We start from the raw sequence: 19,941 nt of genomic DNA, 5'->3' as shown, positions 1-19,941 counted from the left end.
CTGCTGGGAAGGGGCCGCCAAGGTGCCCCCCCCCCCCCCGCGGGGGGTGGCGGCGTTGAGGGGTGGTTTTGGGGGATTTGGGTTCGATTTCTGAGGGGGAAGGTGACTAAAAGGGTTTGGGGACCCGGGGGGGGGGGGGGCGGGGGGGTGACTTCGGTTTGTTGGCGCCGAGGGGCCGGAGCCGGCCGTCCTGCGGCGCTTGAGGCCTCAGTTGTAAGACTTTAGAAAAAAAAAAAAAAAAAAAGAGAGAAAAAAAAAATAAATGAAATCCCTCTCCAAAGCGGCTGTTGCACGGAGTTTCTTGGAAATCCTCTCCTCCCTTTTTTCCTGGGATTTTTGTACCCTGCGAGCTCTGCGGGGAACTGGGATAAATTTGGCACCTGGGGGGAGGCCGGGGGGAGCACCTACGGGGTGCCGCCTGTCCTGGCCCCCCAACGTCCCCAGCACCCCGCGGATGGGGGGGGACATCTCCCCTGCAGCCTCCCCCCGCTGCATCCCCTCGGCCTCCCCGAGCTGCTGCCTCCCTGGGAGCCGGGGCTGGGGGAGAAGGGAAATCTCCAGCAGGTGATGGGAAGCGTCCCGCTCGCGGGGCCAGAGGCGCGCAGGCCTCCCCTCGCCCTGCTGTAATGCGCATCAGATGTTTCATCAGACCCCGCAGGCCCCAAGCGGCTCCCACCGCCCCCAGCAGCCCCCCCCCAGCCCCTCGGTGCTGCCGGGGCGCGAAGGGCCGGGGGTCCCGCCGGGGGGGCGCAGCCAGGAATGTCTCCAGCTGCTGCTGCCGCTGCCGCCGCTTCCTCACAGCTGTCAAAATGCACTTGAGGAAATCCACTCACACCTCCCCGAGCAAGGGTCTCCTCGGCGGGACGTGACACCGCGCCGCAGGACCATGGCTGAGCACCAGCAGGCACGTTTCGACCCCCCCCAGCCTTCTCCTGGCAGCCCCCAAAGCATCCCCCCCGCCAGCACCGCCAGCCCGGGGCCTTGGCCGGTTGTGTCCCAGGCTGGGAGGTTTTTTAGCTGGGTCTGAGCTGCGCAGAGTTTGTTTACTGCTCTTTAGGGTCTGACTTCTAAACATCTTTTTGAGGCTGAAATTACGAACAGGCGTGCCAAGCTCGCGTGGAAATTCCCTGTTATCAATACGCCGCTGCCTCGTAAACGGCGACTTGCAGCTCTCCTCCGGGGAGCTGGCTGGGCCCCGTGCCCCTGGGACAGGCTCTGCTCTTTTTGACGGCAGGGCTATTAATGGAATAGAGAGGGGTTTTTGTTTGTTTGTTTGTTTGTTTTCATTTCTACCTCGCCCGAGTGCCTGTTGGCCCTTCTTTTGTCCTTGTTCTCTTGCTGTTTATACTGCTGAAGATTTTCGCTCTTTAATTGCCTTCGCTAGGTCCAACTAACTCGGCTTTAACAATTCTCATCTCCAGCTTTCGAAGACCAGGGGCTGAATGAACTCCGGAGCAGCACAGATGGAGTACAGGCAGGAGGATTCGAGGGACAGCAGCTTTTCTCTGCCAGAGGAGGTAACAGCCAATGTCACTGTTCCTAACCAGAAACTTTGTATTATATAAGATACCACGTATTTATACTTTTTCCTCATGCCTCGCAAATTGTGCTCTCTTCTGTCTTCTCTCTGATGCGTTGTCTGATGCCCTCCTGCAGCCATCCCCCGCGAATCCTTTCTCCCCTTTTTAAAGATATAATTTTGGATGGGCTTTGCCCTTTTGACTTGAAGGCATTCCGCACATCCTCCATTCACCAGACCCGAGTTCCTCCCTCTAGGTGCCTTCTCTAGTCAGGGCTCGTCATTTCTCAAAGCGTGTCCTTTGAACCAAGCAGCCCTGCCGCCTGTAGCGTGGCTTGTCCTCCCCCTCAGCCCACGTTGTATTAATTGCTCCATCCAAGGTTATTTTCACATCTCTCTTCCTTACCAAAACCGTGCCTAAAATAGCACCCCCTCGTGTCACTATTTGGTGCAGAAATCTGCCGGCTGTCAGCAAGTTGAGCGTTTCCCATTTCTTTCTGCTCAGCAGACGTTGCTGCTCGGCGGGTGGCACTGGGAGCTGTGCGATTTCTCCCTGCTTTTCTCTGCCGAGGTCACTCCTTGGGGTGCTCCTGGGATTAGAGGATCTGTTCCCAGCCAGCCCTTCCTTAGCAAGGTGAGGTGCTGTGAGTGCATTTTAAAAGTGAGAGCTGTCAGAAAATTTGCGCGTGCTACACAATTCATGCTCTAGCAATTTTGTCATCTCCTGGAGAGCAGTGCAACTCGCTCTCCGGCAGCACGATCGACTGCCAGAGGGAGTGCCAGATAATTTTATAGAATAGTTATCAATCCCAGCGATTTCAGGGCTGGTTTCCAGGACACTTGGGATGCCCAAATCCCGAGGCACCAAGGCACCGAGCCTGCAGATTTGCACCAGCAGCAGGAAGCTTGTGTGGATGCAGGCATCTGACTGCGGAGCGGTGTCCGGTTGCGAGGCGTTCGATGACGTTTGAGGAGTGACACTTCAGAGAGGATGGCAAGGCATTCCAGCAGTTTTGAACGCCTGTTTCTCTTTCGGAAATGCACTTTTGAGTTCCCTTTGATTAACACATGTGGGCATTACTTTATAATAGCATTTCATGCTTTGATCGAAACATTATGTGACCGAGCACAAGCATTTTGCAACTACCTTTAAATGGGAAGCATTTAATTGTTTGGGGTTTTTAGGGAGAAGAGGTGCTTTCATGATTATTATCAGGGCTGTGTCCCTGCAAGGCCTTCTCAGACTGGCGAAGGTTGAGAAATGCTGTGCGAGAGGCCCTGGCACACAGGGAGAGAGCGAGCACACCTTGTTATGCAGGACGGAGAGGCCGATGACTTAACAAGGGAAGAGGATGCTGTGGGGAAGGTGTGCCGAGGTCTGGATTCTGGGATTTTATCTGTGACTAAAAGCATTTCACAGTAGAGTTAGAGTAAGCTGTGCTGTGCAGCCCAAGCAGCGCAGCGTGATTTCATCAGACTTGAGAAAATAAGCAAGACAGGGAAATTTATTGTTGCCTCTTCTCCTGGGTAATTTCCCCACCTCGGGGCTTAGCGCAAGGTGCTGACTTGCAAATGACACATCATTACGAAGCCAGCCCAGAGCTGCAAAGCATCGCTGGGAAAGTGGTCGGGAGAGCGGAGGAAGCTGCCTTTTGGACCTCGTTCATCCTGGTGCGGGACCTGCTCTGGGAATGTGTTGATTTAATTCCCACAAGTTGGTTCTCGGATGGTGCGAATAAAGCTGCTGACAGTGACTGAAATGGGATTTGACACTGGAGAACCTGTTAGGCTCAGTAAACGTAGGCCTGTTGGGAAGCTTCAAAGGGTTGTATTTTAAGCCACTTTCCCCCCATCTATCACTGATTTAGTATTTTTGAATCTCTGGCAACTGGAGTTTTTATGATGAATGAGCAGAAGTTGACAATAAAGCCACAGAAAATGAAATGCAAGAAAAATCGAGAGTTAATTATATTAAAAAGTGTACAGACTCTCTTTCCTGATTGTTTGTGTAAAAATCAAGTATTTGAGAAATGGTCTCAATGAGTTATGCAGCAGGTTTGAAGACAGTCTGGCTTCTTTGATAAAATATGAACTATTTGAAAGATTTATAAGGGTCAGAAATCCTGCCGAACGTTTTAGTATTTAGAGCAGCAGGAAACCACTCTGCGATATTTTTAAAACAGGTATTTACTCAAGTAATTGGTTACTTTTTATGTGGAATAAGAAAACCTGGTGCAGCTATATTGGACTTGACATAAAAGAGAGGTATGTAATTTGTGAGCAAAACAGGGTGGAATGTACACATTGTACCTGGGGAGGTATTTCGAGAAAGACAACTCCTTGAGACAAAAAGCCAAAACAACAGACAAGCTAGGTTGCATGCCAGGATTGTTTATTCCTTAGTTAATCAGCTGTGTAATAGGTGTCCAGAAACAATCCCTTCTGCCCAGGTAGTTTAAGTTTCAACCTTTGCAAGCTTTGTGGCCTTCATAAAATGGATTAGATGGAAGCTGGATAAAAAACATGTTTCTGAGAACATTTTGATTCAAATAAAAAAAAAAAAGTGGCAATGTTGGTGCCAACAATTTACTACAGAATATACGAACCAGATGCTGTTAAACTATAATTCCAAACAATTTGCCAGAATTATGTATTTGCTTTATTCTTAAAGTCAAACTAAAGATATGCATGTTTTTTATTACTTGTGGATATAAACAAAAATGTGATGTGATTACAACTAATATGAGGCAGATAATGCCAAACAGTCGTGATTTCTGTGACTACTGCACTAGCTCAAGAAAAATGGGAGCTCTGTTGGTAATTATGTGCGAAAGGGTCATCAAAATGTGGCTGCTCAGATTGAGGCGTATCAGGCTGCAGTCTGCTTAGTCACCAGATAAAGAACATTGGCCAAAACCATCTATTTCTCCCCTTTTCTCACAGTAGCACTTTTTTTTTTCTTTCTTAAGAGAATGGGGAAGAAATCTGTAAGGCATGCTGAGTTACTTACATTCTTAAGTAATATAATACAGGGAAGGGACTCTTGTTATGTGATTCTTGCAGGCAATCTCTGACTTGCCAGTTCTTACCCAGATGAGCTGCTTTGTGATGGTTAAAGAGACAGACATTGACGTCAGGACTGCCATCTTGAAAGGACAGAGTGAGTTTTAGGAGGAGTTTTTATGCCATTACATGTCATTCAGGTTATAAAGGGTTCTAGCTGGCACTCCCACAAGCTGAAACAGTCTTCACCTACTGTCAAGAGGCTCTCAGAAAACCTCAAATAATTTCCTCTAGTGAAGTGGCTACCTCAGTCATCTGTGGCTTGACGCAAAGAAGTGCTGAACATCCTGTAACACCCATCTTCTCAGGTCGGACTCCAAGTCAGCTGGGAGAAAAACACACCAGAAACTAGAGAAAACAGTTTCGAGAAGAAGCTTGGATTCAGAGAATTGCTTGCTGAAGTCACCAAAACCGAATTCCCCTGTGTGTTGCAAAGAAAAGAAGAGTCTGCAAAAGATTTGTCACGGAGTCCTCGGTCTCATCCAGCCAACGGGCTGCTGGGGCACAGCGAGCTGTCTCCTGACCAAGTGCTACAGCGTCAGATCCTGCTCAGAAAAGCATGGAAACTCATCATGTCTTTTCTGTAGAAATCATGTTTGATTTTGAGGAAAACATCCCTTTTTTTTTTTTTTTTTCAATAAAACAAAAAGTTCTCTGGGTCCCCGTCAGAAGACCACCTCTTATATGAAGTGCCGTCTTGGTTTTACATCATTTAAGGTTAACGTGCTTCACTGTGGGCAGGATCAAAACCTAGAGGTGAACCTCCACCTGCAGCACAAGAAGATTTTGCATTTTTGAACCCGCCAAGTCCTGAAGCAATAGCTATAGGAGAAAAGAATTAGCACGACAATATTAATGCCAAAGCCTAGTAAAATGACTTACTGGTGTCATGGCTGATATATCTACCAGACACACCCAACGTATGTGTGCTTACGATGCAGTTATATGAGGCAGAAGTTAAAGATGAGGGAGATTTGCTAGTCCCAGGGTGTCCTTCTCCTTGGAAGTGCCAGATTCTTCCTATGTTTGGTTCCTCGGGCTTTCTCCACATGAGGAAGACCCAGCTTCATCAGTGGCGTTTCCAACTTTTTCACTGGACTGGGAGTCCTGATACAGTTTTTCTCCCCCCTTTTCTTCCATCCACCTTCTTGACACTGCTAACACCTTACATCCTGAAGGAGCCACAAGCGATAGTGCCAGGAAACACTCGAACCACACTGGGTTGCAATCGAAGTGGACATTGACCACATATTTTTTTTCCTCTGGAATAAAACTGTCTTGGCATTCCTGTCCTTCCAATTCATACTACCCCTACCAAGTTGCAGCCAGGCCAAAAAAAATAAAATAAAATGCTGTTGTCCGTCGTGTTAGGACTATCAGAAACTCAGGTCAGGTAACGGGACTATAATTCCATGGGGCTCGCCAAGAAGGAAACATGCCAGTGTAATTATAGTGGTAATTATAGCACCGTAGTCACCGCCCACAAAGTACGACTCTCTGCAGAGCACAATGATTCCAGAATCAGAGTCCAAACAATATAATGCTCGTGAATTTCCCGACCCGCCAATCCTGGCTCTCGCTCTGATTGACCTCAGATTGAAAGCGAATCCGCCTCTGCCGTGAATGGCCCTGCGGCTGCCAGCAAACACAAACTGAATGGATGCTTCGCCTGCCTCTCCTCCGCTTTTTCTCCACTGATTCCCTTCAGCCAGCAGCTGATGCTGAAGCTAAGGGCCGGTTTTTGTTTTCATGCTGGACCTGACAAATTAAACACAATTCTGCAGAGCCAGCGAGCATACAAGGGGCAGGAACGCCCCTCCCCAGTCCCACTTTGGGCTCCCATTGCCTTTGCATAACCCCATTTCTCTTTGTACATGTAGATGGTCTTCCCCCAGCTTGGGGACTTCTCAGCACAGTTGAGAGAAGAACTAAACCATACCTTGGTAGCTATTCCTGTGGCCTAACGGCCTCTCATTTCACTCTGACGGGATCTGACACACGGCACACAGTCTGTAAACCCAGTCGGGTGGGAGGTATTGTGTGTGATGGTCCATTTGGGACCACCCAACACGTGTGGGTTTGTATCCTTCCCGTCAAATAATAACTACGTTGGATTGAAATTCACATTACAATAAATAAGTGGTTCAGCGAATAATTATTTGTCAAACGTGGGCAGCTGAGTCTAAAACCACTCCCCAAATGTTATCAGTTCTGTGCAGGACTTGCCGACAGCCCGCAGTAAAACCAGGGCTCCCTGCAGGGAGCAGTCGCGGTGCCGAGGCCCTGCTGTTGGCTCTCAGAGGAGCAGCTGCCGAAATGGGAGCGGGCAGCCTTCAAAGCACAAGGAAAGTCCTGCTGCTGCCGTGGGGTCTGCTGGTTCCACTGGGACCACTGGGATGCAGGGAACCTGTCTGAGCCCAGCCTTCCGCAGGGCTGATGCTAGCCTCTATTTTCAAAGCATCTTAAATTATTACTTACCACAAATAACTTGCTGTTTGCCACTGCGATGTGTATGTTGCCTGTATCTTCCGTATCTGTATTTATTCTGAGAATGAGTTTTTATTGTGATTAATTAGGGTTAGCTTTTGCTTTCTGTGGAAACCTTTTATTTTGCTGGGCTGTGGTGGCAGGAGCTCTGTGCTGTTGTTTATCCATCGCCATGTGCTTGCTCCGGGTACGATGTGCCCCGTGTATCCACAAGCACGCACGCCTGCTTCCAGTGGGATCCGACGCCAGTGGAAACACGTTCTTCAAAGAGATAGCTAATTACTGAAGACCTTGTCTAACGTTACAGCAGGACCAATAGACTCTTTGAACCGGTTTAGTATTCATAATAATACATGGTTCGGAGCTGAATAAAAGGCTATAATTCTTTTGAGGGGTTCCACTGACATAATAAACCACGAGAGCTCAGCTAGTCAGCAGAAAGCAAAGATTGGATTATAGCTGGGCTCATCGGCGTGGTACCCTACACGGCGGTTTCTCATGTCTGCAGAGGAATTATTTCAGAAGGTTTTTAATTCGTATTTGAAATTACTTTAAATCTATACCCCAAAATAGAGGAACTGCCGGCCGTTGTTTTCTGTAAGAAAACCCTCAGAGATAATATTTGATTTCTTCTCTACTTTGGTGTAATCAGATTTTATTCTGGACGTGTGTCCATGAATGGGATTCAGTCCTTTCGCCCATCCAACCCCAAATAGGCCGTGGTGCTGCAGAACACCAGCAGCTGCAGGTCTGGCTGGTGCATGGATGCCCCCCGGTGCTGCCCTTCAGGTGGCTCTTCTCCCACCTGCTTAGCAGTTTTGCTGCTCTACGGATGAAGTCTGGAACCTATAATTATTTAAATGGATTCTGTACATGTACTGGGTGGGTCCTTTTCTGTGGCTGTTTGAGCTAAACCCGTTTTCATAGCCAGTAGAGGGTCCCATGTGCCAAATATGCTTTGACTTTAGGTTGATGTCATATTGCATTTGTAAGTAGTTAGAGACCATGTCAAAATAGAGATGTGTTTATATAAATATTTATATATATTTTTTTGATCACCTCAGGAAACCAACTCAATGACTGAGGAAATAAATAGGCATGGAAAAAATCATAAGGGTATTGTTTATGAGCAGATTACAGTCAGATGATAATAACAAGCAGAATGAATAAACTGGAGAGACAGAACTGACATGATGGATACTAGCTTTAATACCATGTACTGAGCTTTCAGTACATCTTGTTTTAGGATTCATATTTCTTGAAAATCCACAGGAAATAAATTGGACTCTGGGTAAATGGCTCAGCCAGAGCTGACTGGAGGCTGGAATGTGCAGAATGAGACCACAAACAGCATGTCCATGGTCTTCTGCTGTCTCCCAGGACTCCTCTTTTCTCTGCCTTTTCAAATCTCTGTGTTTAGTCAAGTTTGTGTTCTGATAATTTATGCACACTGGATAAGGTAAATGCTGTCTGGTCTTTTGTGTCTTCCTCCACCAGCGGCTTTGCAGGGCTCCCTGAGAGCATCTGCTGGGACTCCTCTGTGCATTTAACGTCCCCAGCTGGCAGGTGGGGACTGGTCCTCCCCAGCCCCCGGCGACACACGGGGTGTTTCATCCCCAGCGGGAAGGGAACAGGCTGGCTCTGGCTTGAACACGGGGTGGCCGTGGAGCAGCCCCCGCTCCTGGGGAGCGGAGCACTAGCAGCCTGGAGGAGGGCACAGCTCCCAGTGGCATGTGGCCGGTGACACAGCTCTTTGTCAACCTGTCTCACCCTTGGGCTGGGGAGCGTGATGGAGAACTGGCACAGCAGCGTTAACTCCGAGTGCCTCTAGCTGCCAGAGTCTTTTTGGGAAACTGTTTTGCAGGGCACAGTTTAGAACAGACTCGAGACTGGTATAAATTGCGCTGAGGTCAGCCTCGGCTTGGATGGCACTAGGATTAGATTGCCAGAAGGTTTTTCAATAATAACAGCAACCATCCTAACTAGTGACACAGTAATACTCATTTATATGATTTATGGGAACACTGTACGTAGTGATTCCAGCATATACAAGCAGGACTGAACTTCTTTTTAGCCTCCTGAATAGAGGCAGCCGTGTAATGCACACAGGAGCTTAGTGCTTGTAGGAATATCCAGCACTGCCTGTGGCTGGAGGAGCTGTTTACATCCATCATTTCTACTGGCCCCATTAGGAGTTTTTGGAAACAGTAAGGAAATTTCACCGGTCTTGAAACCAAGAGACCAGGTAGCCTCCTATCTGCTTTATGTTTCCGTGTTCATCTGCCCACTTGTGTAGCACAGTCAGGCACGGGGATGTTGTTTGTATTTGGGTCTCGATTATCAGTGAGCATAGAGCTTGTATTGTCTTGGCTGGGCCCCTCATTGTGGGCAGACTGTCTGACTGCAGTGGGTTGAGTCCTGAGATCATACCAGCAATTCTTCCTCCACAGCCAGTCTCCCATTATAGGCTGTTGGAACACACTGGGGTATTTCCAAATTCTTTTCTGCATCTGTCTGGGAGGGTTACGGAGTTCCCTCAGCATTCGCCTTTCTTTCAATGAACGTGTGTGGCAGTCTTGATGTACTAAACAGGCCAAAATCTTGGGTTTTGCGTTTGCAAAAAAAAAAAAAGTAGGCTGTTCAGTTCCTTCATTGCTGGGTAAGATTCGTTAGGTACAGAAGCCACAGTGTACCCACAGCAGAGCGCTCCTTGCACAGTGCAATCCAGGGCACCCTTGGAGATGCAGGGGGAAACATGGCTATATATACTGTGTGTGTATACATTCCTCACCGTGTGCCTGGAAAGCAACATTCAGTACAGATGTCCTCAGCTGGCTACAGAACAGTGAGAACAGCCTCACACTGGCCTTGTGACAGTGTTATGCAAGATCGAGTGCGGGAGCCTGACGTGTATTTTGTGCATCTACAGCCCGAACAAAGCAAACTCCAGAGGCTCAACGCAGCTGAGCTTGTGTGTATTAGCCACCCTGCAAGAAATGAGGGGAAAAGAGGAAACGTATCACATCCCAGGGAACTCCAGACTTACTCCTGGTCTTGACATAGAAGATCTTGGCATTATAACATCATTCACTCATTGTCCCTACTAGGTATTTCGTGTGGGACCCATGTTTATGAGGTGATGTGTGGCTGCTGAAAACTAGCAGGGCTCCTGTATCTGCAGGGGATCCTGTGTCTGCATGGACCCAGAAGCAAGCAAGTGAAGGAGAAGATGGCTGCTGTGAAGGGGGGAGGTACTGCAGTGACACAGGGAATAGCAGCACAGAAAAGAAAAAAAAAGTATATATACAGATATGCTGTTTGCTGATTAGAGCTTTAGGGACTCACCAGTAACCACAGGCTCCTGTTTAGCAGTGGAATACTGATTTTGCTCTCAAAAACTGTATAAATTCCTCAAGTGGTACAATCACTGCCTACCAAGAACCTCACCTGGTTCAAATGCAGGTCAGCATCATCTTCAAGGTGTTTTAGGGGAGATGAGATGGATTACTGATTGGAGATCAGCTTGGTTTTGAAGTTCTTTTAGGTAATTTTGTCTAACATGCGTTGAGTATTCCCCTTTTCCAGTCAAAATCTCAATTAATTAGCTAGCATAGTAGTTCTGTGCCTATTCTGTGAAGTTTTGAGCAAATCTGTATGATTTCCTGAAGCCTACTAACAGCTGCATCACCTTAGTGTGCCAAAGTGCGTCTCCTAAAATAGTCAGATGATTAAACGTCCCACCAGGAGGATACGATTTCTCTCAAATTGATGTCTGCTCCCTGCAAATTTAAACTTTATCTCATTAAAATGATTAGGAGTTCCTTACTCTCCTACCAAATATTCCCTCCGTGTTTTAAGGATACGAATGACATAATCTAAGTGAAGATATTTTCAGTTCTCACATCTTGGGTTAGGTCATGTATCATTCTCTGCTATCTCACTCGAACATTTATGGGTTTGAATGACATTCGGCAGACCGGGGTACCACCAGTTCTTTTGTCTTGGTACTTGGAAACTGCTGATGGTGTTGGAGGCGCCATAGCTAAACTACAAATGTATTCCTCTCTCGGTTGGAATTCCACTGTGGTTGTCTGCTACGTGGGGATAACGGTAGATTTGTCTGTAAATGAAAGCTTCAATAGTCAGTGCATTGACCAAGTCTCTCTTGGCATTTCTTACTGCTGCTGTTGGGTCTGCCGAGGGCAATTTAGGCAGATGCCTCTGGCTGTGCTCCAGCATGTGACTTTGTTTCTCTCTCGTTGCCATCTGACCAGTGCTGTGATGACGGAGCCCTTGGAGAGCTCCCTCTGGCTTAAAAGTGCCGTCCGATGTTGGCTGAAGGGCAAGGGTCCTCCCTTCTTCCTCCCTGGAGAGCGGGCTCGTGTTTCTTCTCATCACATTCTTCCTCTCCTCCTGTCACGTCTGCCAGCCTTTAATTCATCGAGCTGTTTCAGAGCCAACCTCCTCTCTTGTGACACCAGGTACACTGAACTCTGTCCCGGCGATGTGATTTTCCACCAGGCACACCTGCTGCTCACTCGTGTCGTTCTCCTGCACTGTTCTCCTGAATCTGGGCTTCGGTCACTGCAGACTGGTCCAGCTCGGGACAGCTGGTTCCCACCAGCTCGTGGAAATGGCGTCAGCGCATGGGGAATCCTTTGGGACGTCAGCGCATCACAAGCTGATTTCACCACAGTTTTTCTCAGAGGCTGCACGGGGAGCACTTCATCTCTGTCACCCTGGAGGAATGGCAGGGGAAGCGTGATTTGCCCCCAGAGGCAGCACTTGTTCTACTCCCACCCACTGGAGATGTCTGAAAAACGTCCAGGGGAAAATACGTTAGCACAGTTAACAGACAGATGAACTCACTCCAAAACAGCACCCTACTGAGCTGATTCGGCTGCATTTCACAGGTAAAACAACACTTGGTTGAAGTCCCTCAAAGCCCAGAAGCACCAGAGAGAGTGATCATTTCATCAGAAGTCCACTCAAGTTATAAATGTGAACTTCTCTAAGAGCTGGGTTTCTCGTGTAGTCTGATGGAGCTGATAATTACAGCTTATTTAATTTTTGCAGTTTCCATGTGCTTCAGCAGCGCCCGTTTTCCATGGCTCAGAACTGTTTCTGGCTTTCAGGCTGTCAGCGTCATACCTTCACCAGCAGCTGTGTGGCCAGTGTTTTACATGGGCCTTGGGAAGGGTGGCTGATGGTGACTCTGCTGCTTCAGCAACTTCTGTTTTTCCCTGATGTGGTTTCCCTACACTTGGGCAATCCTGTCACTGGCGACCTTTGCCTCTATTCTGCCTAAAAATTCATCTAGCCTCAAACCCACGTGGGAAACAGACGGTCTCCTCCGAGCCGTGGGACACCTACCACAAGCTCGCACTTGGGCCACCTCCAGTTTTTAGCCAGTTCACTAACGATCCTTTTCTGAAGGGCTTCATTCTGTACAGATGATAGGACGGGAAATTACTTACAGATGGGAATTAACAGCTGGTGCCTTAACAAGATCCCTATTTCTGCTTCCCTGGGGGAGTCTGTCTAATTTAGGCTCATTCAGTACCTTCTTTTTCTTCATCAGTGTAGATTTTGAAGTTCCTTCATTCAGTTGTTTATGACCTGACTTTTCACTAGAGCTATTTTATGGAGCCCTTGTAAGAACAAGCATCTTTTCACATCACGAGTTCTGCATTCAGCTCAGTACAAGCTGCCTTGCAAATCCGTCTCCTGGCTGAAGTGCTCCATCAGGCCCTACCACAGCAGTCTCCTCATTGCACATGATGTGCCAGGTTCATCTCCTGCCTCCGTGTGGTATTTCAAAAGGTTTTCGTCATAGCTATCTGCAAAACTGGAACAGGGAACAATGAAAAAAAAATTACTAACAGCTATTGGTACAGGCATAAGGACCTAAAATCCATCATAAATACTGCAGTGGCTTCTCAGCAGCCCTCCAGCCTGCACAGAGGAGCAGCCTCACCTCCGATGTGCTCTTGCACCTTCCAGTCCATCCGCACCCTTCAGCATCTCTTCACCCATCGAGTGACTCCTTCCCAGCTGGAAGACCTTGCCAGCTGTGCTAGTTCTCGCTTGTAAGCTTGCTTACAGAGATTTCACAGTTCCAGCAGGCAGGACTTTAATCTTAGCCCCTGCTTCAAGTGCAGGCTGAAATCCTGAGCTTGACCCTTTCAGAGAAGTAATTTCTTTCCCTCGGCAGGCACACCGCAGTGAATGTGCGTTCTCCATTTCCCCAAGTAAACCAGGCAGTCTTCTATGAATTTCAGCTAAAAGATACATAGATTGTGTTCTTTGCAGGGAAACTAAAAAGAAGAAAGTGCTTCACAACATATTTCCACCTTACTGAAAGATCTTATTTTTGCACTGATTTAAATTTTGGGGTTAAGGGTATGATGTTGGGCAGCGTTTGATAATGGGTGCAGGTGTTATGTGGCTGACCCTGATGGATCCTCACCAACGAGGTGGCCATCACTTCCTGATCATCTTTTCCAACCCTTTTCCTTTGAAGGCTCTGTCTGAGACAGGAGATTGGAAATCTCCGTTAGACAAGCTCGAGTTATTGCTTGCATGGGCTGTATTCTCAGCACTACGTCAAATGCTGCTGAAGTACTGTGTTAGGCGAGAAGCTAAGATCTCTGTCAGAAACAGATGCAACACAGCAAGCATCTGCTGAGGGAAGTGTCCTGGAGAGAGTAAGTGTGTTCCTGCTTACTGCACCCACTCCTGGGACAGTCCCCAGGGGTCTTTCAGACCTCACTGACACCTACGAACTGTCTGTTCTGTCTCTGCCTCTTCAGGGCTAGTACTTTTTCCATATTAATAGGAAAATGTACATTTTTTCCCTGCTGTTGAAGCCCTGATTTCACAAAAAGCAAAAATTATCTTGGATTTAGGCCCCTACTTGTGTCTCTGTGAGCATATTTCCAAGATCAGGTTCTCTTGCCCACTCATTCATTTGGATCTCCAGCCCAGCAGGGATCACTGCCATAATGATTAATACCCAGTCTTTCCCTTTCATTATTGTTTACCTTTTTATTTTAAATTGGAAGTTTGGATATTTCAGTACATTGTTTGCACAAGGATTTTGTTGTTTTAAGCTTGATTTTTCAGTTGAGATAGGGTTTATTGCCGTGTTAGTATTGTGACTGTAAAGGCACAGTATGTTTTCATCCATGGTGTTCCTTTCCTAAGCAGATCAATCCCAATGAACTCTTACTCAGCAAATGATGTGAGCCTTACCAAACATTTGCTCAGAAAATACATTCTGTGGTTAGGTATACTGGCATGTTTGCTGATACGACCATGTACTTCAACAGTACACGATTGGAGCTGGCCTGTGATTTATGATCGTGGGGTTGATTGCAAAACAACGGTTTGCCGCTTCTTTATTTTAAAATGTGTTGGGTATAGCATAAGGGTAAAAACCAAATCTTCTTTAAAAGTATCTGAAATTTAAGAAGAAAAGACAAAAATTTTGATTTCAGTTCTGCGAATTGTGACAACATCCTTTTGAGTGCTCTGTACCAAAAAAACAACCCCAAGTGATTCTCAGGGTGTTTAAAAGGAACAGGACTGAGACTCAGTCTTTCATGAGGTTCTGCCAAAGCCCCAAGTAGACGCAGACGCTGATGTCAGAAGAGAGCTGCTGCAACTGTCTTGTTTTCTGTGTGAATGACAATACGTGTGACCGAATCCCAGTGCCCAGCGCAACTCAGTTGGAGTTTTTCCATTGGCTTTGGTGAGAATTGGCTCAAATCCTACATTTGTGTAATGTGTTAATGTGTTAACTGTGTCAAAAACTTTGCGACACCATTGACTATTGTGCAGTTGATGATCTATTGGATGATAGCTGTATCTGAAGAGGACAGACGACCACAGGAATTTCCCGCAGCGTCTGTTGCATTGTTATTAAAGACAGAACGATCGTATGGTTCTGACAGTGCAATTTCATTATAAAACCAGTAGATTTTCCAGGAAGTTAACTTATGGGTTGCCACCTAATCGCCAAACCAATGAGGGGCTGTTAGACTGAACGGAGAACAGTTTGCTTTTGACTGGATGATTATTATTTTTAACCATCGCATCGTTCAGTGTTATTATTTTTGCTCAGGAATGAAAAACAAGACTCTGTGTCCAAGCAATAGATAAATAATATCATAGCAGAAAGTATGGGAGGAAAGCCCTGTATGCCTCCCTGATATTCCTGCCATCAAGGGGTTTATTGTTAAGGGTTGTGTGTGTTTAACGGAATGGCTGAAGCACCTATTTTGTAGCTGTAGTATTTAATTGGCACTAAATAATGAATTTGTTCAGGATTTACATCTGTTCTTGGTACCCCAGCAAAAGAGTACCCTCGGTCAGGTCTGTCTTATCATTCCAGCACATTATTAGGACAAACAGTCTCTGTAAGTTCAAAAATGAAGCAATGCTTCACCCCTCAGCTTTGTTGATTAAGCCTGGAACCTGTGCCTTTTCTTTTCTCTGTGCAAAGCAAAGCATGCTTTTTTTTTTTTCTTTTTTTTTTTTCCACCTTTCTGTTGGTGTTGATGAACTTTCGCTGCTTACACATTTTGTTCTGTTAAGTGAGAGCTCTTCATTTTCAACAGCTCCAGTCTCTCAAACTCCTTGTAGTGGCCATGGCTGAACCCCGAGGTCCTTTCTTTGGTTTGACTCTGCCTCATGATCCTACTGAGCTCCAGTTGATTTAAATGGGAGTTTTGCTTGAGGAAGAGGAGGAAACTCAGGATTTGGTGCAGCATGTTCTGGGAAAGGACGTTCACCCATAACCTATATTGCCTTGACTTGGCAGTATTGTTTTATCTTGCATATCTGACAATCTCCCTTTCACTGCTTACGTAAGAAAATCGTTTGTACTGTCAACAGCTCTGTTTAACCTTTAATAATAAAATTAGTAACTAAAACCAAGAGGCCCAAGTCCTGAGGCCCACTTTTGGGTAGTGTTTCCATTGAAGCCTATGACAGTTTTGCCAGGGCCAGCTCTGGGTAAGCCCTGAATATTGAACTCAGCTTTTACCCCAGCAAGCTTTTTCAGTAGTCTCTTGTTTCTGCTCTACAAAGAGCAAGTTGGGCTACAGTGGCAGGGAAGGAAGCGTTAGGAGAACCTTGCTGTACTTTCCATTTAATGACTTTATTGGATGAGACGTCTGATGATACCAGGTTTTTCTAATTCTTATTTTTGTAAGCTGTCTGTTGCGCAGAAATGTCAGTTCTGGGCATATGTTCCTGTCCCTGGAGTCTTGTTCAGACATTAGAGAAACATTTTCTAACTCAAAAGATAAACACTTCTGCTAGAGTTCAGGGACGGAAATTGTTTTCATCGCAGCAGGTGTTGCCTATTAGTTCTACTAGAACTAAAACCCGAAGCTGGGCTTTAAGCGAGATGCATAATCAAACTCTTACATCATTGTGAGATGTACCGTACTTGAACCTTTTGCTTGCTGAGACTGTATTTCCTCCAAGAAACATCCTGTTTTGCAATCCCCCAAATTCCCCATGTGCCATACAGCATTAGGGATTTCATCACCTCCTGGGCACACAGGCTATGCTTTCTGCAAAAGACCCGAAGGGAGGGAGAGACAGAAAGCCAGACAAGTCAGAGGTTTCCGTGTTTCCTGGTGGGACCATGTGATCTATGAAAGATAGCTTTATTTTTATTCCACACCCCCCTTCTTCGCTTCATGCTGTTTCCATTCTAGACCTGAGTCTGCCTAGCAGGCTGCTGGAGACTGCTGGTTGCATCATTTCAGGGCAAGGATTGGGCTCTGTGCACTCCTGCTCAGTTGTTCCAGGTCCTCTCTTACTTTGAACAGCCTTGCCTGCTGTATTTCTGTCCTTCACCTTGCTGAAGTGACCAGTAATGCGCGGTCGTGCATGCTGTCGTGCATGTCAGACCAGTAAAAGGCATCGCTCTTTGTAGATTCAGTTCTTTACCTCCAGCTTTCTTCAGAGTTTATGGCTAAAGACTGCATTTATTTGCAAGTTTCAGCTTTGTATTTGTGGACAGTATAGAGATATATATTTATTAACAGTTCTTAACTTTGCAAGTTGTAAGTCCTTACTTCTTTCTTTTGGACCTAATTTGACTCACCTGAATTCACTGGGTTTGTTAGCCTGGGTTTATAAAGATGTTTGCCAGGCTGCTAACAAGCTCTGAGGGGTGCCCTGAACTGCTCCACCTGAGTCCCTCATCCCCAGAGGTCCCTCTGGGAGCTGTGCCTCCTGCTCCTGGCTTCATTTGGACTTGCCTCAGGAACTGGGTCGTTGCTGACTTTGGTTGTGGCCACCAGACTTGCTCAGCTCTTGCCCAGGTACTGGGGGCTGCATTCCTGGCTGGTGGAGGGGTCATCCTTGGTTCTATTTGTCCATCTCTTGCAGGGCAGCTCGCTGTGTCTTCTGCCTGGCAGGGCTGTGGAAAGCAAGAGTTGGCTTTCAGTCGCTGTGAATGCTTTCAAGACTGGTTTGCTCTAAGCGCTGCTCCCTTGTTGTTTTGTACAACTGACCTGGGTCATGCATTGTGACTTGTCTGCAGCTCTGCTGCCTTTTCACAGGTCTTACCCCAGCTGCAATGCTTGTTTAGCACCAATAGTCTACATCCCTGGTTCTGCAGCCAAGGATATTTGTCTTTCTAACAGTTAAAGGAAAGTGGTCTGGATATACTTTTTCTTGGGGGAGTGGGGTGGAGGCAGTTGGCTTGTTTTGTTGTTCTTGTGTATTTTTTTTCCTTTGTAGTGAAAGAAATGTATGTAGCTACACTCACTGGTTCCCTGTGTTAATAAGTGCTTAGTCACCTATGAAATTGTAGTTAAAATGGTGCCAAACTCTGAAGGGTGCAAGGAAAACTAGAAGGAAGAGCTCATCTCTAAGATGGTTATGGCCCCGATGAGTTTCACCAAAAAACTTTGGTGAAACTCATCGGGGCCATAACCGTGTTTTAGAGCTCATGTGTCTTATTAATGCATATTTTGCACGTGATGCATGGTGGGTAGAGGCAGGCAAAAAGAGAAAAATCTTAGCATGCCTATCCTATATGCAAGCTCTGTGAGTAATATAGCAAACTGTGCTGTGTTGGGAGACAATGTATAAATAAGAGAGCAGCCTGGAGAAGCACTTTTTCCTCATCCCACTAGAGGGTGGGTGCAGTTTGGACAAAGCGAGGCTTTGGCTGCCTGAAGGCTGCCTGCTTGGCAAGGCACACAATGGGAGCGTGAGCAGCAGCTCATCATCTAACAGAGGTGGTGGGGCTGTCAGAGGTGCCAGCTCAGAAAATATTCAGCTCAGGGATGGATGCAAGCATTTTGTCTCCGTAGTTCAAGCTCTGTAATCAGAAGCTGCTGTGAGTGCTAGTAATATATAAATTGATACAAATGTTTTGATTTTCAGTAGCTCATGACAAAAGTGTCTATGTGCTTTTTTCCACTATGGATTTAGAAGTTCATCATGTTGACATGTTCTACTAGGCTCACAGGCACAGCATTTAAAGACACTTCTTTCAAAGAGATGGGAAAAATAGAAGAAATAATATTCCAGACTGTATTTTCTTTTACTTTAATATTTGCAGATTTTTTTCAACAGAAAACATGCATGTAAGAGCCCCTGATTGCAGTCTCTGCTCTGGAAATGAAACGGCTCGTGCAGAAAGTAAATAGCTGCAGTTTAGAAAGAATATGCTTCAGTGTATCACCATCAGTATGGTGACTTCCCTAAACTCTACTTCAGGTACAACAGCCTAAAATAGATTGTCTCAGTCTATCTTTACTTTTTTTCCCCTAATCTGTTGGTTTGTATAGTGGGAACTGAGAAGAAAATGTTGGTTTAGGGTCGAGCTAAGTATGTCTATAGCTGAACTTTAAAAAGCTTGTCCAGGATAATGTGGAATAAAGATAGGAAAGAATAAAAGCTCATGACGTCAGGGGTTAGAGGATCTCTAAAGAGACAGCAAATTAACCATCCTTAATTTGGTAAGGGAAGGAAAGGGTTTAGAGCTATGAAACAGGGTGAGGGTCAAGAGAATGTCATGAAACTTCAACTACTGCAAGAAAAATCATTAACATACTTAAGAAAAATGTCACCCTTTGACACCAAGTTGAACTCGTCTGTAGAGTCTAGTCTTGCAGACTGTAGTGAGAGGCCAAAGATTTGATCTTCTTGCAGAGGACTTGCAGTTAGATTAAGCTAAAATGAAAAGGAAGAAGAAATTACGGTCCTCTGACTTGGCCATCGGGTACTGTCATATAGAAATATATCTGGGGTACTACAGCGTGGCATACCCCAGTTGTGTGTAAAAGTAGTACAGCCGTGTCCTGGGTCAAGGGAAGAAGATTGCACAACTGACCCAGGTGCCTTGCAGGCTCTGTGTATCCATTTTTAATTTTCCATTAAAGTATCAGCGTTGGCCTCCGCTGGAGACAGAAGACAAGAAGATGGATCACTGAGTCTGTTCTGGCCTGATAGTTCCTATGTTTTGTTCCACAGAAAAGGTTGTGATCAACAAAAACACTGCCAACCTAGGTCACTTGCCAGTTTATGAGCAATGGGATTGCTTTGCTGGTTTGTGCAGCCCCAGTTATTTTTGCTGTTATTGAAATGTGACATTGGCTGACAGCTCTGTGGGATCTCACATATGGAGACTTCGTTCCGCAGGGATGGGAGAAACTGGACAAATTGTAGTGGGTTTTCACATATGGGGCCAATTCATGCCTGATGAACTCCTGTGGAAGATGCTGGCACTGCACCAGCCGAGAGACTGTTTGTCATGATTAAAGCGCTTGAAATTTTCTCCCTAATGGGGGACCATGCTGGGTTTCAGTGTGTACTGCTCTGCCGCCGCCTGTTTCTGT

General features: G+C 46.3%; 2 long non-coding RNA genes across 2 annotated transcripts in view; both read left to right on the top strand.

The window, feature by feature from the left end:
• The first annotated feature begins 141 nt into the window (after window positions 1-141).
• Window positions 142-5,216, top strand: LOC308177666. The gene is made up of 2 exons (XR_013939294.1): window positions 142-1,517; window positions 2,028-5,216. It is a non-coding gene; the product is annotated as an uncharacterized lncRNA (long non-coding RNA).
• Window positions 5,217-16,429: 11,213 nt separating this feature from the next.
• LOC308177664 overlaps window positions 16,430-19,941 on the top strand; it is a 32,660-nt gene continuing 29,148 nt past the window's right edge. The window contains exon 1 of the long non-coding RNA XR_013939292.1: window positions 16,430-17,412. This is a non-coding gene — a long non-coding RNA (uncharacterized lncRNA). The remainder of the gene's footprint in view (window positions 17,413-19,941) is intronic.

The sequence above is a fragment of the Anser brachyrhynchus genome, assembly GCF_964034855.1.
Source record: "Anser brachyrhynchus genome assembly, chromosome: 14".
Taxonomy (NCBI): Eukaryota; Metazoa; Chordata; class Aves; order Anseriformes; family Anatidae; genus Anser; species Anser brachyrhynchus.
The sequence above is the reverse complement of the archived record's forward strand: the minus strand, read 5'-3'. Positions and strand labels throughout refer to the sequence as shown.